This window comes from Perca fluviatilis, chromosome 23, assembly GCF_010015445.1.
Source record: "Perca fluviatilis chromosome 23, GENO_Pfluv_1.0, whole genome shotgun sequence".
Taxonomy (NCBI): Eukaryota; Metazoa; Chordata; class Actinopteri; order Perciformes; family Percidae; genus Perca; species Perca fluviatilis.
In genome coordinates, this window is record NC_053134.1 from 8754255 (window position 1) to 8780672 (window position 26418).

General features: G+C 41.8%; 1 protein-coding gene across 11 annotated transcripts in view; it reads right to left on the reverse strand.

The window, feature by feature from the left end:
- Positions 1–26418, reverse strand: part of ppfia2 (PTPRF interacting protein alpha 2) — a 228669-nt gene that overhangs the window by 189013 nt on the left and 13238 nt on the right. For 7 of the 11 annotated variants that reach the window (XR_005638142.1, XM_039791528.1, XM_039791527.1 and 4 more), the window contains exon 1: positions 255–576. The exons of 1 other annotated variant lie outside the window; for it this stretch is intronic. The gene's annotated coding sequence lies outside the window, so the exon portion shown is untranslated. Of the gene's footprint in view, positions 1–254; positions 579–26418 lie in introns of those variants that run through there. 3 more of the 11 variants (XR_005638144.1, XR_005638143.1, XR_005638146.1) reach the window with 2 other exon arrangements.

Consider the following 26418-nt stretch of genomic DNA (forward strand, 5'->3'; position numbering starts at 1 on the left):
TCTTCACTGTGACAGCCGGCCGGTTTTCTTTCCCCTGCAGAGCCCCACAATGTCAACTACACGGACGAAATGTATAGGTTACATACACCATGTATCCATCCACACCAGGAGCCTCCTGCACCTCCAGTATCACCCATCACACCAGAGTTGAGGATGTGAAGAGGGCACCGCAAAAAAAAGATCACCTTGAGCCTGCAGGAACAGGGCAATGTAGGTCACAGCAAATACCGGCGGCAACAGCTATGCATACTCACTATTTATTCCTTTACTTTCCAGTGGAGACTCTGGCAGCGGATCAACGACAACTGCAGTCTCTGCGAGCTATAGCATCAAGCGGGCAACCCTAGCAGGCTTCTTCAGTGCCAGCAAGCAGCGACGGCGAGGATCCGATCGTAAAGGTGCGGCTGGTCCCCGCCGCTGGCATTGTCAAAAAGCAAAAGAGCAGGAATGATCGCCAAATTAGCCGCGTTGGGTAATGACATTTGATTTACGGGGCTACACACACACACTTACACACACACACTCACACACCGGTTAAGAAATTACGGCATGTTACAAATTCTGCTGTGATAAGCTGAGCTGGAAAAGACCATTGTCGGAGCTGGCGGAGGGGAGGCGTGTGGAGTCTTAAAGTTGCAGCTGTGCAATTCTTTCCCTCCTCTGAGTGGAGACCTATAATATAATAATAATAATAATAATAATAATAATAATAATAATAATAAGACGATGATATTTCCCAGTATTTATTCAAGTTTGATAATTTTACTAATAACATATAGAAGAAGTAGCATACCTCATAGTAGCCAATATTTGCTAAATAAAATGTCTAATCCTGACGGCATTTGTAGAACAGGTTAAATTAAATTCCTGCTCACGGACCAATAGGTCACGCTTTAACATGCAGTTGAAAATGTTTTATTTTTTTATTTTCCCATGGTCGGTAAAGCCGCCTCCACTTCACCTTCTCCTGGCACACAGATGGTCTCTACCAGGTTCCGAGTGTTGGGTTTGGGGTTGTTCGGAGTCGCAGACAGTTGCATTCTGTCTCATATTCCTTCAGACGTTTTGGATGTCTCTGCTCACTTCTGATGTTAGTCCTAGTCTTAAACATTTCCACGTTAAGATCCTCAAAACAGAATCTGCTTTGCTCACCGACTCAAATTTAGTTCAAGAGATTGTGACAGCAGCTTAATTAATTGCAGATCTTTCTTAATATAATAAATAACATTGTGTGGCCAAAGTATGGACCCCTGTCCACAGACTTGTCTTTAGGCCTACTCTACTCTTGATATTTTAAAAAGAAGTTCATTTCCTGTTACAACATGACATTGTCTCCATGGACAATTAAGACACCCATTTTGGTGTGAAAGAGCTTGACTGGCCAAATCAAAAACCTGCAGCCAGGTTCTAAAATCTTGTGGAAAGCCTGAAGAGTGCAGGCTGTTATAGCTGTCGACTAATGCGCATGATATATAGTGAATTGAACTATGGTAGCATTCTTCTTCTTCACACACTATGAACATGGCAGGTCTCTCAGATCAGCAGGTACTGGTCAGTTGGTGGTGCCCAGAGTTCTTTCCAAGAGTGGTGAGTTATGCCTTTATAAAATGTGTCCGTCTTCTCATGCATCTCAATTGTATATTGTTGTTTCTGCCTGTAAAGCCCTGTGAATGACCTCTGTGTATGAGAAAGTGCTCTATAAATAAATTTGCCTTGCCTAGAAGCCACCTTATTAAGGGCTTCCTATGCATATAGGAGCATGCCCAGAAAGGCATTTGCCCAGTACAAAGAGTGAATAAAAAGGTAATATATTCGGGGCGGCCTCTAGCTCACCCAGTAAGAGCGTTTGCTCCATGTTGGCTGAGTCCCGACTCAGACCTGCTGCCCTTTGCTGCGTGTTATCCCCCATCTCTCTCCCTCCTTTCATGTCTATCCACCGTCTCTACTACTAATGAAGGGAAAAGCCCCCAAAAATAATCTTAAATAATAATATATAATAATTAATAATATTATATTCAAACTCATTTTCATAAATAAATATTGCTCACTATAAAAAGGGCTGTGCAAGCAACACTGAGCTGTCACCTTGCAGTGGACATCTAGCACTTGTATAGCCCCTTTCCCTCAAAGATCACAATATTTATCCTAATCAAGGAAAGAAATGCTATTATTTCCGTTTTATTTTCCAAATTTTAGTTTGGTGTGAGAAATGCTGAGGAGACTGTTCTGCAGTTAATATGATTGCTCATACAATCTTTTTTTATACACGAACATTTAGACAGCGGCTCTGACTCATTCCATTATTTTCTGCTTTCTAAATAGACTGTTGGTTCATAATAAAACACTGATGTGTCCATACTCAATCTGGTCCTCCCTAGATGTTTGTTCTTGTGATTTAAAAAATACAAGTCAGTTTGAAAGCTCAGAATTTCTCTATGTTTGAACATAATACAAACACTGAGGTCTCTTCTTTTTTTTTTTTAAACATTAAATCAAGTTTAATTACTCCAATCGTCACTTTTGGCAAAATTACAAAACATGAATGTGATTCTGTCCGATTAAGCTATCGACCCACAGTGAAATATTACCTTATGGCTCTGCAAGAGTGTGATCACTGAAATAATAACACCCTTTCCTGCTCATCAAATATTAAAGAACTTGAGTAAGTTGTGTCTGGGTGGCACTGAGCCTGGTATTTTTTTGATTTATAAGACAAAGTTTTTGAGCAGCCTGTGTGTCTCCAGGAAGTTTGAGGTAAGTGAGTGTAATTGAGTTTCAGATGCACAACAGTAAGTCGGCGCATTTAACATGTTAAAAAGATAAAAACTTAAAATCAACTACAAGTTGGACAAAAAGCACAAACTACCCACTGGACAGGGACCGGTGTAAAAGGGAGTCACGTTACACTCACAGCCTCCGATTCACTTATCCGTTCTGACCTTCTTCGTCTTGAGTTTGGGACTTTTGATCGGACAAAACAAGCAATTTAAAAGGACGTCACTTTATGCTTACAGATGGGCAATCGATAATGAAAAATAATCATAAGTTACGGCCCTAAAAGTTGACATGAAAACCTGCTACAACTGCATCCTTTATTTAAGTCTTAAGCATCTTCAGTGTCCGGCAACAATCATGATACGATCTCAGTTCATTTACATTATCCTTTTTTCCTTTCATTAAAGCAACATTACAAATAATCTCTTTCTGTCCCTCTACTGAACACCTCTGTCCCCAGTGCCCTCCATCTCCCCCAGCTGCAGCAGTGTGATGTGGCCTCCTGACAGATTGTTGCCGGTAAACTGACCAGAGATTGATGTCACTGTCCATGGTGCTGAATCCTGTATGCTTTGTGTATGTGCTGTGCTGCGCTGCAGCTTATTGGGGAGGGTGTGTTGAAAATGTTGACGTTTCACTACAGAGTATTGCAACCAGCTGTTCTGAGATGCGATTTTAAAACATTACATTACACGGTTTAATAATGTCCTTGCTCTGTGGACTCAAAGGAATCTACTATACCTGGATTCTGGGAAAACATCCATTCTGGTGGATGCATCTTCACTACCGCATTGTCATTGGCTACAATATTCAATTAACACACATCATGCACGTTTAGTGGCGTTTCCTGTCGCATTCCTCTCTTTAGTAAGGACTGAATCCCACCTGAGAAAAATCTTTCAGATGCCTCTTTTCGGTGTTGCAGACCCAGCTTCCTTCCTCTTCCTCTGATAAATTACCAAAACAAACGCGGCACTAAGTGGTAAAAGGGGAGGGCTTGCTCTCCTCTCAAGTGAGAAAATGCTCCTCTTGTGTGTCATAACGCCTGCGTGAAGACACTGGTTTGGCACTGACACACCCAGAACTTGATGCCAAAGGCAGCGGGACATTTCTCATTTTCCAGGATTTAACAGTGAATGGTGATGAATTCTCGTGTTCAAAACAGAGGGTTGGTGTCATTTTATGGAAAGATTCATGGATAAACGCCTTTTTTCCTCATGACTATCCCTATGACGATAACCTCATTCCAAATGCCTGTTTATAATGCAGCTGACTGCTCCTATACCATCCCACCCGCTATATTGACCTACAGTGTCGTATCGCTCCGGATGCTCCATATTAATTTCCCCCGAGAAGTCAGTATAAGCCTCTGCATATGAATGGTTATAATGCTGCCAGGTGATGAAAACCCACTCATATCTCAACGCCTTGAGGCTAAAAACTCACTCATATTGACTGGTTTGTATCAGAGACAGTTGCACAGGCAAAGATTAAACGTGGGATTTGTACGATGATGATCTCCTGACAGCGCTATCACTGGAATTTCTTCTAAAACAGGTGCCTGTTAAAAGGAAATGATCAAAGTGATAAAGGAATCAAGAGGAAGCTATAAAAAACAGAGACCTATAAAAAGAAAAGAGACCTGTGACGCTGCTCAAATCTAATCCTCCTCCTCATAGCTCCACACACTAAATGTTTGAATGTCATTAAGCGAGTCACCCTCCCCCCTCTCGTCATGCACAGGGTTAGTGCATGCAAATCTCACATGAAAATCTCAATGATCTCAAAGGCTAAGAGGTTCAGGTCCTCACGGCCAATTAAAAAGACACACACACACACACACACACACACACACACACGATGATGGAGGGACTTTGCGCACCGGTTAATATTAGTGAATAAATGTTAATGTAAACAGCCATCCATATGACGAGACAGCTGAGAAAATGCTCTCCTGAACCTCGAGGGAGAGATGATGGAGTGTTGTCTGGCAGGATGCCACTGCCTCTCCAGGATGTTTCACAGAAGATCAAAGAAAGTATGCATTTTCAAGGTTGACATTTTTCCACATCTGTTAGCATGCTTTTGGCAGGCGTCCACATTTGAAAGTCCATCATCTCAGCCTCCATTCCCTCTATCCTGTAGAGAAAGCTTCCTACCCAAAAAAATCCCCCCCCAAAAAAACACACAGATATATTTCAGCCACAGCCTGTGCAAAGACAGAGCTGCCAGATGTCTGCTATCTTTAGGACTTTCTTGAACCTCTGTTTTTAAGGCCTGGCTGGCATTATAAGTGAAGCAGGCTGCCAACCCTTTGCTGCTTGATACACTGATAAAAAGAGATGAGCTCGGGCCGCGGTGTGAGATGCATTAGAGAGACAGAACAGAGGGATTACAGGTATCTGGACTCCTGTAAATCCTTTATCTGCCGGGCCCACCCCCTGAGAAAGCAACGTTAGTGCACCTTAACACACATCTCCTCGGCCTCTAAGCATGAAACCCGTTAAACAGGGGTAATGCTCTTCTTTTTTTAAAGCTTTGGGAGAGTGTGGTGAAGATCTAAATGGGTAGAACTGCTTAACTGTTGAAAGTGCTTCTCGCTTTATCCTTAAACCAACCAAACAAGTCATCAATATGGTGCTAAAACTGCTTTTTGTTGTCCAATCAACAGCCAAAAACCCACAGATATTCAATTAACAATGATATAAATGGAGAAAGCAGCTTATCCTCACATTTCAGAAGTCGCAACCAGAGAATGTTAAACAGTTTTGCACGATAAATGTCCTGTCAATCGACGTATCGATTAATAACCTCATGTCAGAATATGAGCAGTTATTCAGGCAAATGAGTTATTAGGGGACATGTGCCGATTTCGGCATTGGAAAAATTGCATAATATTCCTCACAAATTATAAAAGTAATCAGCTTTAACTAGCGTATGATTTGAAATGCAAATATCGTATCTGCTTCTGTTTTCAGAATACATCCCTGAATGTCTTTATGTTTAAAACATATGAAGATGTCCGCCTAGAATAAAGATGTACTGATTTACCAAAGACTCACAAGGTGACTGATTACAGAGCATCTTCGCTCAAGATTTTATCTCCCACACACATGGCACCTTACAGCTGCCAATGATTCATGCCGCATTAAAAAGGGATAGTTCGGGTTCTTTCAAGTGGTAATGTGATATCATGACATGTGTAAACGTACACGGCACTTTCCTAAAGTCAAGTGGCGTGTTATCTGTACGCATTTTGAGCTATCCACGTGGATGTCTATGCTCTATACAACGGACGGCCGTCTGCAACGTCACAGCGTAACTATACACGCCATGTGGTACTTTCAAAAGCCACGTGGCATGTTATTGCGAGGCTACATGTTATCATGAGGCTACGGTTGGGTTTAGGCAGGGGCGGATTGGCCATCGGGAAAACCGGGAACAATCCCGAACGGCCGGTCCATTTCAGGCCGAACCGGCCGGTGGTCAATAAGTTTTTTTTTTTTTTTCTGTCATACGCGACCGGCCTAGCCGGCCGTTCAGCTGCAGCGGAGCGCTGTGTGTGTGTGTGTGTGTGTGTGTGTGTGTGTGTGTGTGTGTGTGTGTGTGTGTGTGTGTGCGCGTTTCAGACCGGGCCAAACCAATACTTTCAGTCTTGAGGGGGATACGAGCGGCCCCTCCTAACTTGGACTGATCCTCGTTTTTTCCTGACATCCGATTGGCTCAAACTAAAGGCGCCGAAAAAAGAGTTTACTTTCAGCCAGGTTTGGATTTGGTGATGTGAGGTAGGTAGCAGGAGAGAGGAGGAGGAGGAGCACGAGGAGAAAGAGAAAGGAGGAGGAGGAGGAGCAGCAGGAGAGAGGAGGAGGAGGAGGAGAGAGGAAGAGCAGGAAACAGACAGGTAGAGGGGCAGTGTGCAGGGCTGGGTAGGCAATCATATTAGGCATATCAATCAATCAGATATTTACATATAGGATAAAATACCAATAGTTCCACATACTAGATAATAACTTGACTGAAGCACAGATTGAACTAGAAAATGGTTTATTCTTAGTCATATTTATAACCGATGTTCTTCTCATGCATATGTAGCTGCACAATCAGTAAGCAGAGGCAGGGTCCATCACAGGGGAAGCTGAGCCAGGGAGCCAAGCTGAGAAAGTAAGGACACACACACACACACACACACACACACACACACACACACACACACACACACACACTTTATGGGACTGCATTGTAGTTTTTGAGTATATGAGTGTGAGTATTTGTAACTATTTGATCACTCCAACTGACTGTGCACATGACATGCTGGTAGTTAGCAGTATACTGTGACTTATGTGTTGGAGATTAGGTTTTGCTGACCTGGTTGTGTTCAGTGCAGTGGTGACTTGCTTATACAACCTGAGGAGGCAGGTGTCATCCTGAAGTTTCTTGAAGGTCTTCAGCGTAATCTGATTCTCTTTATACCATAAAAACACTATTAGAATTAAAATAACTGCAAAAAATCCTTCTGCTCGTGCACCAAGGGCACTCGCATAAAAGGCCTCTCCATCTTAAAGTCCCGGGCTGAATTTCAGTCCCAGTACGGCCCTGGGTTTAGGAACGTCACACGCGGGTTGGGTTTGGGAAAAGAAGAACGGGGTTGGGATTAGGAAAAGAAGAACGGGGTTGGGATTAGGAAACGTCACACGCGGGTTGGGTTTAGGAAAATAAACGTGGAAAGGAAACCTCACACGCGGGACACAAAGTCACCCCGCTCTCCTGAGTGAGAGTCCTGCGTTTTACCCATCCTCCATCCCGACCAACCTCCCTACGCAGATTTTTTCACGCTTTCATACTACTCGATACGGCGTCAAATCAAACGGCGTTGATAAACACGCTAAAAAACAAGTATGCGTCTTGATAACACGCCAATAATGGCATACGAATTGGCGTGTCATTCATACGCCACTTCATGAGATCAGTCTGCAAGTGGGGTTGTATGAGGTATGAAACACAAGCACTCAACCGCCCAGGGGTTTCTCTAACAGCAGACTGTTTTCCTCCGTCTCTTTTTCAGTGAAATGAAGCTGCCTTCAAGTGCGGTAATTAATCCGTACCGACTGATTTAGTCTGAATGAAGCCGTAAACTGATACAGATTTTTTTGTCTTTTAGGTGGTAAAATATGTTTTGCTGCTGCCCCCGCCCACAGCAGAACATTGCTTAGCTTCCATGTCGGTACTCCTGCCTGCTTCTCCACGCTGGGGATCTCCTGTAGCTAATACACTGACTATGAATAAGTACCTCATAGAGACCCATTTAAAAAAATCAAAACTATCTTTTTACGACTCGACCTGTGCTCTCTGCTGTATAACAACTCATAACAATTATTACACTACGACCATATGCTCCTGTTTTCTGACTTAGGTTATACGTTTCATCTCATTAGCATTCGCCGTTTATCTAAATGGGAAAGAGCAAAGCTATGGCCAGTAACATTTACTACCCTCACGAGTGGCCTTTTAGTTTTTTTATGACAAACACTCTTTGTGCTGGGAACAATATAGGAAAAGGTCTCTCATAGGGAGGTTAGGCTTTTTGAATATAGAGGGGTTCTCGTTGGAGAGTACATAAGGATGAATGGTTTGCTGACTAAGCAGGTGAAGTCTCATCCATGCTGTATAAGTGATGCTTGTATTCCCTGTGTGTGGCTGTGAGTGTAAGTTTGTTTTTGCATGGACAAAAATGGGTATTCAAGTATCTGAGTAGATGAAATAATAAGGTATGTGATTCTAATCAGAGAAAGAATGGAAGAATGTAACTAAAGCTAAACTGTTCAGAAAGAACTTCAGATTTAAAAAAAAAAAAAAAAAAAAAAAAAAAAAAGGAGAGGGAGTGAAAGAAACAAATGCAGAGAGAGAACTGGCAGCCTGAGTTAACTAGAGTGTCAGGAAACGGCAGCGTTAGTCGAGGCCTGTTGATAAGAGTGCACACATTTAGAAGATCTACCTCTACCTTCAACACTGAAAGATCTTTGTCCCCATTCAAAAGCCTATTCAGATGGAAAATGTCACTTAGCCTGTGTGTGTGTTGAGAGAGGAAAGAGTTGGGTTTTTGTTCCAAAGCACAGTGAGTATGAGTGTGGTAGGAGTGTGGCGTGTGTAAAGTCAGAAACTACAGTACCTTCTCAGGTGAAGCAATGGATGACTCACTACTATTCATCAATGACCTTATTAAAGCTCCATAAATATGTTGCACAGCTTTTGAGCTAAATGTCAGCGTGCTAATATGCTCACGGTGTAGCTAATGTGCTTGCTGGATTAGCAAGTGTCAATTTTAACCATATTCACCATCTTAGTTTAGCATCATCTGCTAATTAGCGCTAACTAGCAGTAACCGAGGAAAGTGTCACCACCCTGTAGGCTCGCCCTTCTGAACTCTAATGCAAGGTATCGACACTATTCTCTTTAGCCATGAAAAAGAAGGTGGTGGATGTGTTTTCACTTCTTCTATCCAGCATTTCCACTCCAACCAACTCTGTACGCAATTGGATAGTCCTTCAACCAATCAGACCAACGATCCGGGTGACGCAGCAGCGACAGTGGCCTTCAACGGGTTGCTGCAACATCCATGGTTGCTGCGCATCGGTGGCCGCTATGTTGAATGTAAACAAGAAGCTGCTTGGTCGCTTCTCTATCGTCATCGTGTTAAACCCGCAAATAGGGCGCCAGGTGGATAAGCCAGTTTGTGATTGGTCCCCGCAAAATTGTAACGGAAGCGGGATAGATGAAGGTACAGGTTTCCAGACTGAGCTGCAGGGCGAAATCAAATCGCCGGCAGATCAGGCTGGGTTTACCCAGTCTATGAAATGATGGCAAACTTCTACAGAATCTAAATACAGAAATTGGAGGGATTCTTTTTTTCCCCCCCATATTGTAAAAACAAAAATCCCCTAAAAAAAATTAAAAAAAAAGAAAAAAAAAAGTTGTCTGCGTAATTAAATTCTTGAAACCCAGTTTAAACAGAGTCACCCAGACACCTGGTAAAAGATTTTCAACAATCATTCACTGGCTTTTAGGGCTACCAAAAGGGCATACTGTACAAAAAGCACTTACAAAAAAAATTTAAAAACAGAGAATTAATACACTTTCTTTGTGAACACCTAGCTGCCAAGACTGTCCAAAGCTCCACTGTACACTATCTGGCCACATTAGCAACCCTTCATCCTAGATTTTATTTTATTTTTGACTTCTACTTTATGTCTCCGTCTTTATTCAGCTCAGACCTCACTGAGGCCAAGTGTCAGAGGTCGGCGTACTGTATGTCACTCTCATCATACCTCCTACGGACAGAAAGACAAGCATGCCCTGCTGTAGCCTTTAAGTATTAATCGAGTGTGCTCCTCTGCAATTTGAAATCCAATTGACTTTTTGTTGCAGGGTGGCAGGTAGTGGGAGATGGAGGGAGCGCTGGCTGTTAGGGGAGATAACTCTGCCGTGAACTGCAGCCGAGATCAGTGGAGCTTTGAGACGACAGCAACCCCTGGCGTGATGTAGTGTTCGCCGGGAGCAATTACAGTCTTATATGCCACCGCATTTCTGCTCATACTCTTATCTATTATTAATGCTGCTTGGCTTTCGACGTCGACACATCCTGTTGATGCGATGAAGTTACTGTTCACATCTACAAATGCTACAAAGAAGCTGCTGTGAACCACGCGGGGAGTGGTTGTATATCAGAAAAGCAGAGGGCTTCAATGTGGCTTTAAATAATCTTTTGAATGGAATTTTAAAAAGGTCATAAAGAATATACTATAAAACTGGACTTTGGAAGCACTAAACAAATAGAAAATGTAGAAAGAGAGTTGTACAAATGTATCTCAAATAGATAAAAAAAAAAAAAAAGACTTTCAGTATAGACCGTATACTGTTCTGACCAAGACTGTCAGATCACAGGTTTTTTTTTTATGATACATTTTTTATTATTTTTTATATTTTTGAACAACATACAGAACAAAACAAATACAATCGAACAGGAACCAAAAACCCTCTCCCACCCTCTGCGGTCGAGAAAAACAAAACAAACCAAAATACAAGAAAACAGAAATCACACCTTGCCTAGTCACTCCTCTAAATCCTGTGATGCTGAGGTCATTAGGACTGATATTTGTGCCGCTGCGTTTTTAATAACTATGTCTAGAAAATACGCCAACCACTGTTTCTATACAAAGGGAGTGGAGAGGGAGCCAGCGCTGAGCTATCGTTTTCTTGGTTGCGGTTGATCCAGCTAACCAAACTTTCCTCTGTCTCCCAATCGGGTGTAATTTAGAATCGTCATTAAGTAACAAAACAATCGGGTCAGTAGGAAGTCAACATCCTATCACATCAGATATTATTGATGTTTTATTCCAGAACTCCTGCACCTGTTCACACTCCCAGACCATGTGCAGGAAAGTTCCAGTTTGTTCAGGTTGGAAGAACGTGCAATAGGGAGTAGGAATGACTTTAGAGACGTATCTTCTGAGGAGTCCAAAATGTCCTACGACGTATGTTGAAGTGGATCTCCTGGTGATTTGGGTTCTTGGAACAGTGGGAAATGTTGTCCCAAACGGTCTCCCAATTAATTATGTTAGCGATCACGTTTTAATATCGTCTTTCCCTTTTATTTTTAGTATGATGAAAATGTTTTGTATTTGCAATCTGTTCATCAAGCAGATTATTACACCACATCTATATCTATCGATACAGTTTATATGTTTAAAAGCAATCTCAAACTGGCATGTTGCTGGTTAAATGCTTGAACGCACAAATATTTATTCAAAAAAATACCCTCAACTTAAACTATTTACTTGCCTAACCATTCCACAATATAAAATGAAAAAAAGCAGTTGCAATGATTTATCACAGGCATTTCAGACATGCAGGTAGACCCAGTAAAAAAAAAAAAAAACTGGACAGTCTCTCAGCAACATCAGTGCAGATAAAAAGAAATGAAGATCATGGGTCTGAAAAAGATCCCCTGTTCTCATGACAGAGAGAGCAACAACACGACAGAAGAGAATGTGCTGGATCAATGAACTGAGAGGTTAACAAAAGCTTTTATAAAAACAAAAATAAAAAAATAAAAAGGGTAACAAGGAGAGAGGAATGTATCATGATACTGGTCCTCACAACGACGATGCATTACATTGGCTCCTCCACCTGGGCCTTTAGTTGGTGGCCGTGGTTCGAAATGATTCACCGAGCGCAGGGACAGTTTCTCTAATGGTCGTCCTTACAGTCTTATCTACAGGTGCATTATCTGGAGCAAATGGCCCGAGGCGCTTATTTATGACCATAAGTCACAGATGAATACTGCAGGGATGTTTTGCCCTCTGGCTTTGCTGCCGTGCGTCACATCCCTGATTAAGAGCAGGGCTGCTTACGTGCGTGTCTCACATCCATCTGGTGAGAAGCAGGAGTGCGATTCGCAGCTTTTTCTCCCCGCCTTTCAGGACATAGTGGGGCTGTTTCTTTTAGAGTTGTTCATAAGGGTTGCAGCAAAGCTGGTGACTCTGAAAAATCCCCCCAAAACGGTCCCCCGTTAACATAACTTTGTTCGGCTGACTCGATCGGTCCGCGGGAGGGCCACGCGTCTGCGCTGCCCTTCAAGTGAATGACACGGACACAAAAATCTATTGAATTGGAGGATAACTCGGTCTCTCGCTCTCTTTTATGTGTCAAGGAGACAACTCCTGTTGCATCAGGCCCTGATTGGCCGAGCAGGGTCCCAGTTGCTAGGCAACCATCCAGCGGTGTATGGGGCCTTAGCAGACAGACAGCTGCTAATGAAGCCGGGGTGGCGGGTAGAGGGAGCGTGCTGCAGAAAAAGGGCCATCTGACCTCCTTTCTCATGCCTTACACGTCCCGGGGTCACGCTACACACATCTATATGACAAGCACACACACACACACACACACACACACACACACACACACACACACACACACACACACACACACACACACACACACACACACACACACACACACACACTTAAGCATCATCCCACAGGGGCCAGAGTCAGCTGCTTGAATGCAATCATGTCTTAGACAGCCCCCACCTCCTACACCATCACCATCCCTCTCATCACCCAATGACTAATATTTACACAGCGAAGGAAGGAACAGCATGCGTAATCACTACACGTGTTCGGAAGGTTTCAGCAAGCAAAGTCACTTTTTCACTCTACTATGTCAGAGGTTTTGGAAAACGTAGGACTCCGAGGTGTAAAGATACAGATGGCATCCAAGCAAACACGACAACCAGAGAGCCGAGTGTTGATTGCTGTGCATGAGTCACGCTCAGGTCACACATTTCTGACACAGATCCTGCAGCGAGCGACCCACTCAATCTGCTTGGACAGACTGGGAATCCAATAGAAATATACTTCCATTTTCTTTTCATTAGTTACAGTATATCAAATCACAAATATTGGCCAAGCAGGAGGTTTCCAGTCATTGTGTGTGTGTGTGTGTTTTTAGGCAGTCTGGTGGCTGCAAGACAAAACCGTTCCCCAGCGTTTCATTGCACTTTAAGCTCTGGGACATTTCATGCATGTAATGTTGCTATAATGATGCAGTGTTGTACTTTACGGTTTCTTTATTGTCTGTCGCAACGCTCTAGATGTTGCAGTTACACATTTCAGGGGGATGCCTGATCAAAATACACCGTTCACGAGCTCTAACGTACCCTTGCTATGTCCCTCTGCAGAGCACTTTAGCAGCCACTGGAACAGCGAGGCTGGGCTGCCGGGCCCCCAGCGACTAGCTGCCTCGCCTGTTCGTGGTGCAAATAATAGACTCAGATCTCAATTTCCACTTTGCTGAAAAATTTGGGTAACACTTTGCTTGAAGGTATCTACATAAGAGTGACATGACACTGTCATGACACATGAACCTTAACCCTAACCACAACTTGTCATGACAAACACCAAATGACACTTACTAGTCTAAGGAACCTTGGGGTGGCATTTAAAAATCCCTAACTTTTGAAACTCCCATCAAATCATTGACCAAATCCTGTTTTTTCCACTTATGTAACATTAGCAAATTAAGGGCTGTGGTCTCTCAGTCAGAACTAGAGATGCACATCCATGCCTTCATTTCCTCCTGTATTGACTATTGCAATTCACTTTACTCCTCACTCAACAAATCTGTCCTTCAATCCATTCAAAACGCTGCTGCTAGGCTACTTACTAGATCAAACAGGCGCACCCATATGTACTACCACATACGGGTACTTCACTAAAACTCAAAACCACGCCCCTTTTTGGGGGATAGAAAACAGACGATCCCACAGAAGTCAATGCAATTTGACGTGTGTTTGGATCATAATTTTGACAAATGTGTGTGCATTTTGTTCTTGTTAAACAGATGGTTTTATACGCATGCCTAATGTTTATAGTGTAACTTTGCCTGAACCTGAGCGTTCACGATACCTTCATAAACCTAAGGTTGATCACCGTCATGTCCCCTCAGTCTTCCCCCGTATCAGATCAATGACCCAACACGCTGGCCGCATACTGCTTACGTAGAAATACATATCTGATTAAATCACTATTATTAGGCTGAGTGTCCTCTGTAATTAATCAACCTGTTAATAACCAACTGTTCGAGCTATAAGCTGAGATTTTGTTGGAGACGACAGTCTGATGCTGCTAAACTGTTAGCAGCCTCCCACTAAAGCTAACGTTAGCTATCCATCCGTAGTAACTGTCAACAGCATCATTTACCACACCGACTGAAAATATTCACGTTTCTTATGAGACTCATATATCAGTGTGAAAGTCTCGATTAACCCGCTGCACAACAGCTTTTTCAGCATTTTCCTTCTCCTGATGTGACAGCACGATTCTTCCCTCTTACAGGGAGCCTCGGCGATGCCGGTCTGGTCTATAGCCTGGAGCCAAAGCCCATCTATCAGGATCTATTTAAGGACATGGAAAGAGGACAATTCGAAGACCAGGGTTTTGGGATGTATTGTTGGTGCAACAAACTACTCAACAACTTCTCGGCATAGTTATTCATTTAAAACGATTTGTTTAAAGTTAAAGTTTGGTGCGATTTACATTTCCTCTGTCGTTTACGCTGTTGTCTATGGGGAACGCGGGATCTTTTCCCCCCAGAAAGAGGCATGGTGATGAGACCTTCCCTCGGATGACGTATTGCCGGTAGTATGTATGTCACCCCTCTACTCTGCTCCCTTCACTGGCTTCCTGTAAGCTACAGGATCCAATTCAAAATTCTCACCTTGGCCTATAGGGCTCTACATGGTCAGGCCCCTGCTTATCTTGCCAATATAATTCACCTACACACCCCCTCCCGGTCTCTCAGGTCTATCAACCAAAATCTGCTATCCACGCCACACACTCGTCTGAAGACATGTGGGGATAGAGCCTTTGCCTCTATGGCACCCAGACTCTGGAATGCTCTGCCAACAAGCATTAAGTTTGCTGAGAATGTGGACTTTTTTAAGGGACAAATGAAGACTCACTTGTTCAGGCTAGCTTTTGGGTAACCTATGTCTTTTATTCATTGATAATTTTATCTGTTGTATTTGTACTTAATTCTATTCTTAGACAATTTTTCTACTGTTTTATCATCTATTCATATGTATGTATAAATACATTTTACTTACTAAAAGAAGCGTTAGGTCATAATCGTTTATGACTGTTTATAATGTTTGACACGTTCATGACAGTGTCATGTCACTCTTATGTAGATAGCTTCAAGTAAAGTGTAACCAATATTTGTTCTGGTCAGCTGGCAAGTTTCCAAATAATGGTGGAAGCACTGAAAAGATGTCTGAACCAGGAGGTATCAGTGTCTATACCAATCTACAATATACATGTAGCTACACATTAAAGCGGTCATGTCAGGTCAGGCAATTTTGTTCAGCATCAATGGTCAAACATTCCATGATAATCTTTTAGCATGTTGTAAGTCAAGTGTTCCGAGAGAAAACTAGAGTTCTGCATCTGCTCTTGGCTCTGGTTTCAGGCTTTGGATAATCTAGCCTGTGACAGGAGACTTTGACCAATCATAGGTTATTTCAGTACAGTAGTCACTTATAAGGTCCCATATTATGCTCATTTTTAAGTTCATACTTTTATTTTGTGTTTCTACTATAACAACTTTAATGTTCAAACAACACATTATTATATCATACGGTCTGTCTAAATATAACATATTTACCTGTGTATTTTTCTAAATATAACATATTTACCGGTGTATTTTTATATTACCTGCAAAACGGAGCGTTTTAGCGTCCATCTCTTTCAGCCCACTTCCCCAAAAAAGCCCAGTCTGCTCTGATTGGGCAGCATTTCTGTGTCTTCAGCATCTGTGGTCTCGGAGTCTCTCATCATCGAAGCCGGGGAATGACTGTAACGACACTTTCAACCTATATATAGTATAGTTGTGACCATCCATCCATGCATCCATCCATTTCAAATAATGCCTAGGACTTTGACTATGTCATTCTCATCTCAGTCTTATTTTTTCTCTTTTGTTTTATTTATTTTCTGTCTCTACATAATTGAATAAAATATATCTCCAAAACAAAAAGTCCCACTTGGTGTTTTGGTACATCATTGTGTCTGTCGGTCCATCTGCCCAGTCCTCTTCCCCATCTGAAAATCTGTGCCACAGACACCCAGCTTGTCGCATCATGTCCGACATCTTCCACATGCAATGAATCTTGTTATGTGGGATAAACAAGACCGCAAGGTCTCTCCGTGGAGAAGGGCCTCTCCTCAAGGTCTTTCTGCGCTCTCTCCAGGCGACAGCTGATTGATGGAGTCCCCATAAAGGTTTTATGAAGCCAATGTCAAAGGGGCCTTGTACTCTCACCTGCAGTGATTCCTTTATGTTTCGGAGGAATGATGGACCACCTAGCTGGTTTATCATGGGAATATGCAGTGAGGGAATATGCAGCTATCCACTAAAGACATCTTTTCAGTAACAAGTATTTATTTTTAATCTCAAAGCAATTAAAATACAATCTACAACACGCTGCTTCTAAAAATGGTCTCCATGATTGTCTTTTAACAATAACATAAACCACTATTAAGTTTTCTCAAGACTTAAACCGCCTGATTGTTTATCCCTAACCCTACCGGACAGGAAATTACTTTTTCAACAGATGGCATGTATGAAATGACCGAGTGGCCTCATCCTACAGTCTTCTGAACAATGCATTATTTCCTCCTGAATGTGTGCTCTCTATTTCAGAGGCAAAGTGTCTTCGGCCGGCTGAGAGGCCAGATAGGCAGCAGACATAAATAATTCAAGCGGTAGCAAGGGCAGGATACACACAGGGTCCCGAGAGACTGGAAACCAGTAAATCTCACCAGTGCTAGACTGGTTATTGAGGCTGGTGCGGGGGAAGACACTTTGACTTCTTCCTCTGAGACCTTTGAGAGGTTTTGACGCAGCATGCTTCCCCGGCTGAAAACGATACCGTGGAGAATCTCTGGAGTTTATTAATGGAATAAGAGATGTGGATACAGTTGAGGCTGTAATTAGCTGGGGTTAAAGACCTGGATGGAGCACCGGTTGGATACCACAAACAGAAAATGGAGCCTGCAGCGAGGTGATTACCTATGTACCTATGTGAGCGAGAGTGCTGCTTGAGGGAAAAGAGGTCCAATGTTTTAATGAGAAGGTTCTCGTTGCTGAACCTCTGAAATGCCTCTCGTCCTGAGGAACTGTGCAAATAGTTTTAAATGAAGGAGGGTCAATAACATCAAAACATTCAAATGAGCTGGGCAAAAGCATCAGAAAAAAAAAAATTTAAAAAAAAAATTTAAAAAAAAACACAAAAACAAGGATGGAGTGGTGAGTGAATCACTGAATTAATTAATGAGCTGATAATTGTGACTCATCCACAATGCTAGGGAAGCTTTCCTCGAATCAGATGCCAAGGAACTTCCATTTCCCTCCAATGGACCTAAAATGTACATCCCTCCTCCAGCGTCCGCCACACTGGACACTTTATATTTAGTACTCTCAGACGAAGTATAAATAACACGCCCACGCAGGCTGATTAAGTCTTCTGGAGGGTGGAAAAAGTTTAGAATAAAAACAGAAAGGCTAATTAGCCAAAGCCTTGAGGCATGAAATGAGACTGAAGCTCCTGTACGATCTGTGACTCAGTACATGCATGCATACAAAACTGCTGTCGACATGTAATCAAGAGATATCTCTGCGGACGGTGATCAGCAGTGGCAGTGAGCAAACAAGCACGTCTGTGCTTATCGATGTTTGGCTTGTACGGCCATGAAGACACCAACCATTCAATTTAATTTCATTTGGGTTTGAGGGTTCTTAAAAAGGGTCAGTTCACCCAAGTGGTAACGTATTTAGAAATTTCCATTCCACTCCATTACAGACAGAATACCAGCTGAGGATTCTCGACTATTGTAGAAAGAAGTGGCTGATCTTTAATGCAATATCTACATTGCCCATTATCAGCAACCATTCATCCGATGTTCCAAAGGCACATTCTGTTTACCAATCTGATACCATTTTAAAAGGCTAACTGAGAAAACATTGGAGAACCCTTTTGCACTTAAGTAAGCACATAATGTAATCTGAAAACTGCTGCCTGAGTTCACACACACACACACACACACACACACACACACACACACACACACACACACACACACACACACACACACACACACACACACACACACACACACACACACACACACACACACACACACACACACACACACACACAGTTTGAGGTTTTTGTTCTTTGTTTCTCTTGTGATTGTGAGGTGGACAATAATGCTACCTTGGACATAATAATGAAGTGGTCAGAATTTAAAGGCCCATGGTCTTATTGCTGAAGCTTCAGTTTGTGGGATAACTAGTGTCGCATTGCCAGACCTTCCTCCACAGCGCTGCAAAGGAAGGTCTGGCTAGTCCACACAGCATTCCGGGATGGGAGAAAAACGTGCTCTGGTTTATTGGCATTTCTTTAAACCAATCACAATCCTCATGGGCGGTGCTAAGTGCCGAACAGAGCCCTGGTGCCGCTGCAAAATAGCCTCGGAAGGAACTTGTTTTGGTGGAACGTGTACGTTTACAGGTTGTTTTAGTCGTTCAACAGAAAACTCAGATTGGACAGATAGTCTAGCTAGCTGTCTGGATTTACCCTGCAGAGATCTGAGGAGCAGTTAAGCATAGTCCTCAGAAATCCACCTGGGTTTAGAATTACAACATAAAGAAAGCGGAAGGTAACGGACATCCGGCATCCGGGGCAATTTGCGGCAGCAACAGACCAATCCCGGAAGTGGAACATCGTGGATATAGACTATGGGATAACAGATGGGGGTACAGATGAACGGTATTAACATAGTTCTATTAGGATGAATGTGTAGGTTTATTTATGTTTAACATTTAATTTAAGCTGATCAGATATGATTGAAGATCCAGAGGTTGAGCTTGTTTGTTTTATATGGGGGAGGGTAAATGTATTGCTTTGTTGTAAAGATTGTGCGTCTTTTTTTCTACATTTATGTATTGTATGTGTCATTTACCTTGTATGTCACTGTTGTTACACTGCCTTCACTAATAATAAAAAAAAGAAATAAAAAAAAAAAAGATTGTGAGTCTTTGTCTGGTTGATGTGGTAAGTGTATATTGCATATATTGAGAAATCAAAATAAAATCTTATTAAAAGAAGTAATCCGGTATCAATAAAATAATGCCATGCAGGCCCCAAGGCCCACAGAAAGAGGGAAGTTCATCCTCGACCTTGGATATTGAATTTAAGTGCTCAGAAAAAAAAAAGAAAAAAATACACGCTAATTTGATTGGGAATAACTCAACTGCAAGGTCAAGAGGGAATTCTTAAACTCAACTTTTCACCCAACATGGTAAACATTTACAATTCCATGGCAACTGGGCAAACTCCATCTGTTGATGAAGGCCATTCGATAAAATCTCCTGAACAAGGTCTGCAGGCAAAAAAAAAAAAAGAAAGAACACCGTGATTGCTCGACACTACTGCCTCAGTTCTAGACAGAAGGAATAACCATAAATACTCTATGACCTTCATACAAAAAGAGACACGTTGCATTTTAAAGATGCAAATGAATATTTTCCTTTTAATAAATCTGGTAAAATCACATACATTGATAGTGTATGTCTGTGCATGCAGGTAATACATGTTTATACCCCCCACCCCCGATTACTGTCTGGCAAACAACTGTGATTCTCTGCGATTCTCCCCAGCCGCCTCTGAATCTCTCCCTGCCGTCCGTGCCAAGAATCTGACAGATACCCTGGGCTCAGATTACTGCCTAGGACTCTAGCTATCAGTCACTTCCCAGTAAACCCCAGTGTCCCTTTGCTATCAGCCTGGCCCGGCTCCACAGTAGAATTTCTGAGTTTGATTCAATAAGGGAAATCGCCTTTGAGCCACAATTCCCATCATTGTCACCTAGAAACAACCGTGCGATTTTAAACCCTTTAAAACAGATACTCCAAAATACATCATTCGAACATGGCTGTAGGTGGTCTAAACCTTAGCTCAATCCATGTTTATGGACACTGAACATACCAGACAGCATAACGGCCAACCACAACACAAACCACTGAACCAATGGGTTCAATAACTCAGAGGATCGATGCAATTAACGAGAGGATGACCGTGACAGCAGCCTGCATCGGATTAGAGCTGGGCGATATAGAGAAAATCAAATATCACAATATTTTTGACCAAATGCCTCTATATCTATATTGGGATATATATGACATTGTAGGGTTAAATAAATAAATAAATAAATAATCATCATTACCATGGATATATTGACTAAGCGGGTAAAGGCAAATAGAAAAGCTACAACAGACTGTGAAGTTCAGAAAATGACATCACTTTACTGTAATGCAGCCTTTAAAACCAAACACTTTTTATATTAGGATATCCAACATTTAAGACCATATCTAGCCTCATATATCGATATAACATGGATATATTGCCCAGCCCTACATCTGAGATGTTCATTTAAATAGCCCAGATGCATTCAAGCAATTTAATATCACATGCCATAGACATTATATGCCATAAGACACACATAAATGTAACCTCTTAGTTTTGAGACTGCTTGTGTGCCTCTGTATCAACACTCTGTTTCCTGCATTTAATTTAGTCTCCCTACCACAGAAGACACTATTGTCCTCCCTTCGCCTCCTCTCACCTGTGTGATTAAACAGAGAGGTGGGTATACGAAGGATGATGTAAAGGGGCCGGAGGCGGCATTTTAAGAGAAAGCTTTAGTTTTGCTTTAAAGAGGCTACAGTCCATTATAATATAGCTGCTTTGAAGATACACAAAAAGACAATTTCATTAACAAATAATTAACGGTCCCTCTTAAAGTAGACATTTTGGGAAATGCTTATTTGCTTTGTTTTTGCCGGGGGTTACACGAGAATATCAATACCACTCTGTGCGTTAAGTATAGAGCTACAATGTAGAGTCAGAAGGCCGTTAGCTTAGCATAAGGACTGCAAGTAGAGGGAAATGGCTAATCTGGCTCTTCCGAAAATAAAAAAAAAAATGCCTCCAATGCTCGCTATTTTTGATTTTTTTCCTAGGGGCAAGAAAAAGCAAATTAGAAACCAGGATGCTTTCATTTGAATAACTGGCAACAGCTTTCAATGTGATTGCCAACGATGGATTTGCAATTTCAAATTGAGGGCTTAGCGCTGAATCCTCAAGTCAACATGGACTTCAAAGACATCTCCTTCAGAGGTGGAAAGGTCAGGCTCCTTCCAGTGGATTTACAACCTCCCACCCAGTCCCACAGTGACCAGACTACATATATGATTAGATACGGATACAATTTCTTTTACACGTTTTTGGACGTTAACTATCAAACCTCTTGGGCTCCTGTTCTGGCTGACAGAGGACCCCCCTTCTGGCCAACGTTATGCAGGAATCGCATGCGCTCCTATTTAAAACACCTAGCTCTGGGAATGGGGTGAAATCGACTTCCTCCTCATTAACAGCAGAATAACGTATGGAGAAGCAAAGGTCAGCTGCAGTGGCCAAGCTGAATGTCAATAACCCACCGGCGTACTCCGGCCCCACAGCGAAGATCCCATTGAAGCCTGTTGAGCACAATCATACACGCCTGGTGGGATGGCATCAGAACAAGCCTTTTAAAAAAAAAAAAAAGGCAACTGTGCTCAATCAACCCCTCATACAGGTCTGGCCAGGTGATCCCATCGAATCAGGGAGAACAAACCTGCACCAGCCTTCTGGGAAAGTCTTTCTGAGTGTGAACTGTAGAAAAAGAAGTCAGCAGATCTTGCGCTGTCTGTTCACCTTTTAAACATTTGGGTCCTCATTTCAATTTTTCTTTCATGCTTTGCTGCCCCATGATTTATTCATGACTACTTTCTGGTCAGGCCTTCCTCACAGGAAGGAGGAGAATCAATAGAGGATGGCAAGAAGAAAAGCTCTCCCTTTTCTCTCCAAAATGTATTCTCATCTCTTCTCTGTAGATGACAGTTTTGTGATAACTCTTATGTTTTTAAGTGTTAGATATACTTATTATTATTTATATATTTTTTTTTTTAACTATGCGTTTGCATGCCCATGATGGCTGCCTCGCATATTCCACGTCTGTTTGGACCGTGGGTTGTGCATGTAGGCCTGTAACAATTATAACATAATTGTCTAATTTGTTTACATTATCGCGGTTGCTTTGTTTAACCGCAATTATTAAAAGATGGATCCTGGGATTCATTCACAACTTTAAATTTGTTTGCAAAAGTAATAAATAAATACTTTTAAAATTTGACTGAAAGAGACAATTATATTGTTAATTCCAATTATTTCTGAGACAATCAATTATAAAGCAACATTTGGGATTGTTACAGCTCTTTGCACACGTCCTCAGAAATTAACAATAAGTGTCCGCAAGATGCAATACGCTCATGAGGGACCGGGGCAGTGTAGGGGCAGTATGGGGATGTGACAGGGTCAGTGGTCAGTAGGCAAGTCAGTAATGCCAACAATAGCAGAACGCTTTGAACACAAGCTAATAGCTCAAGTTCCCAATAACCCGCATCTGTACGATGTGTCATTGGCTCTGCACAGTGACAAATATGCTTGAATAGTTCTATACAGTTCGAGTTCTCTGGTTCATCCCAACACACTGCTTTTTGAAAGGGAACGTGTTGAGGAAATCACACTTCAAATGGACTTCATGGTAGGAGAAAAATTAGTCCAACGAAGGAGCCATATGCTAATTAAGTTTCTCTTTTCTCTATTAATTTATATATTACCAGGCATGGGAGGGAATTTTTTTTTTTTTTTGCAAAATGTTTTTTCTAAATGACATCTGGCACAGCATTTTTATAACTTCACTTTTATTTTGTGTGACTTATATTTTTTTTTTCCCCATTTTCAATACGCACAGTCACATAGTTTTTTCGCGGCAACATAAAAACATCAAATAACGAGAGCTATTTATCTGGCAAAAAGCATTTGTGTAGTTACTGATTGGTTACCGATATAAAGCATCTTTCATGGTGTCCCAACACACGATCTAGTCACATTTCAGAGTGCAGCGCTGTGGGAACTGCTGCTGTCAGTGGGCTTTTAGTCATTTAAACATTTCTTTGCCGTTTCACAGAAACTGAAAATGCTGACTTCAGGATGGATTAGCTTGAGGAAATAGGGCATCTCATGAATAACTCAATGTACTGGTTATTTCTTAATTTAACATTGTTAAAGATGGTCTAAAAGACAAAATATAAATCACATTTTAATATAAGTTGATAGCAGTCCACAGGTTAGTCCCGAGGAACATGACACGCTGTATCTGAAAACAACAACTCTTCTAAATAAGACTGTTCTAACTACCTCTGCCTCACATTAGGTATTAATAGTGGACACATCTCGCCATCCGTCCGCCAAGCTGTGTGTGCGCCTTTCCCAGACTGACACTTTGACACAGTGAAGATGGGACAGGTAGACAGACGGAGCCTCCATCAACAAAAGGCGGGGCAGACAGAGACGGAGCTCAAACAGCTGCGTTATTGATCCAAGACTAAGGGCTTGGTGACAGCTTGTCAACTAGTGAGACCAAATCTGAGATGGACAGCGAGAACCCTGCATTTCAGAATCCATTCATCTTCTGACTCCGTGTGGGTACTTCCTGTCTTGCCTTGGTAAAAAAAAGATGACCTTGGCGGTTTTAAATTTTTTATTTTACTGCCTCCCTTGTCGGGAAAATATCCGTTTCCTCGGTTTGTAAAAACTATTTTCCAACATCAGTGGCACATTAGTCATAATGCAACACGTTAGCCAATGATGAGAAATGCTAGCAATGCGTTAAGAGTTTAACTTGATTCTTAACTTCACTATTTGGTTAACTAATCTGGCAAACTTTCAGTTTACAGTCCCATTTCCCATGTGCAGAAAGTGGCGATTTAGTAACAAAGAGGCTCTGTGAAAGAGTGAGTCAGCAGCACACGGGGTCACCGTGAGAAAGGAGGCTTTAATCTGCGTAGGCTCAGAGGAAGGCGGAAAGAATTTGAGAGACGTGACAAAATGGGAATTAGGAATGAGCTCTTGGTTGGATCACACCCAGTTTTACACAAATGCAATGAAACGGTTTAATCTCTGGTGCTGCAAAGGAGGATTGAATATACAAGAAATATTTCATTACTCAATCCCATTGATTGAAATGCTCCGCTATGTTCCCCAGCTTGGTGCTAACTTTGCTTGTCTGCCATTAGGTGCTGGGCAGCGTACAGTGGGCTTTTAGAGCTTTTTTCACTGAAACAGCTGCCTGCAGTGGCAGGAAACGACGACGATGATGATGAGAGCGCAGAGAGTGAACCAGAACAGTTAGGGCAGAAACATTGTCCACGCAAGTACGCCTGGCCCAGCCGGCCCGGTGAACATACTCAACATGGGCTCTCTGAAACACCTGTGGGGGATTCAAATGTCAGTCCTCAAGGGGGAAATTCAGGAGGCGATGTCGGTACACGATCCGTTCTGCCTGCACGATTCGTTCTGCACATGCCCAAAATGTTCGCACATGCGCTGTTGTACGAGGATTCACGACACTGCACGATCTGTTCCACGCTTCCGGTCGACAGCCAAGCTAACGTTAGTTTAGCTAACAGCTAATTCGGCTAACCGCTAGCTGAGACAGCATGTAATAACTTTAAAAAGACCCTCAAAATAAAACTTGAAAATAAACGTTAACATATATAACAGCTGTTACATCAGTTCTACTTTTACACGAGGACCACAACGGAAATAAGTTTGTAACTTTCTTGGGTTATTCTCGACAGTTCTGATAAATGTACAATGTCACTGTGTTGGCATTTTTGTTATGCATTTATTTCTGTTACTGTCTAATAAATCAATCAATCCTTTACTTGTGCTCATTTAAAATACAATCACTCAATATTTGTCTTTATTGTTATTACTGTAAAGTCTTAATTTAGCTGTAGCCTGCTTTTCCCATTAAGTTTGACTTAACGTTATTTTAGACTGAATCTAGCTGTCAGCTAGCGGTTAGCCGAATTAGCTGTTAGCTAAACTAATGTTAGCTTCCCGGTGAAGGATAGCCATAGGCTAGCAAGGAACAGTATTATCTTGCGCATGCGCAGAACGGATCGTGCAGGCAGAACGGATCGTGTACCGACTGGCGATATAGAGCTAAAACAGAGTGTTTCTATGACTACAGTAGTAAACAAACATCTGTGAAGGAATGTGTTGTGGAGAGACCGTTTATCGGCCATATTCGATTATCGGGCCATTTTTTGGCAGTTCCCAGATTATCTGTATTGGCGTTTTATTTGCCCGATAACCCTCTGCTTCGGTTTCACTCATCACTGAGTAGGTCTTAACCCTTGTGTTGTCTTCCATTCGTGTACTTCGTCGTCCTGAAAAAAAACACTTTTTCTAACGTTTGTCTCTTTTAATCGACACTTTATGTGCGTTATACGTTTAACAGTTCTTTTCACCACCATGTACAAACACCAACTTATTACCAGTTTACACTTATTTTTGGAATTCATGGTCAATAAACCTCATTTATAGGAAATAACTAATACCAGTACTTAAGTTAAAAAAAAGCAGAAATTATTAATTATTTAGACTCATATTAAAAAGGAAGGATAATTACAGAAGAGTAAATGTCAACGTTCAGTCTGGTTTTGAACCTTTTAAATTTTTTCAAATGCAAATGTTTTTTATAAAAACACCCAAAAGTCAATCTACAGCATTAGCAGAGATCCTCTCTTTTGTTGTCAAGCGTGATGTATGGAATCATCCAAATTAGGTAGTTAAAAAGAAACCCATATTTCTGATCTAGACATTTTGAAAAATGGGTCAAATTTGACCTGAAGACAACACAAGGTTTAATGTCCCACCCACAACACACACTAACTAACTAACTTTTACTGTGTATTATGTTGAAAGTTTCTAATTTAATAAATTATTGTTTAAAGAATTTAAACAAAGTTTTGTGTTGGAATTTGTAACATTCCAAAATGTTATTTTTGACTTAAAATTTTTCATTTTCACTGTAAAAGCATACCGGTTCCAAATATCGGTTACCTTACCTACTAATA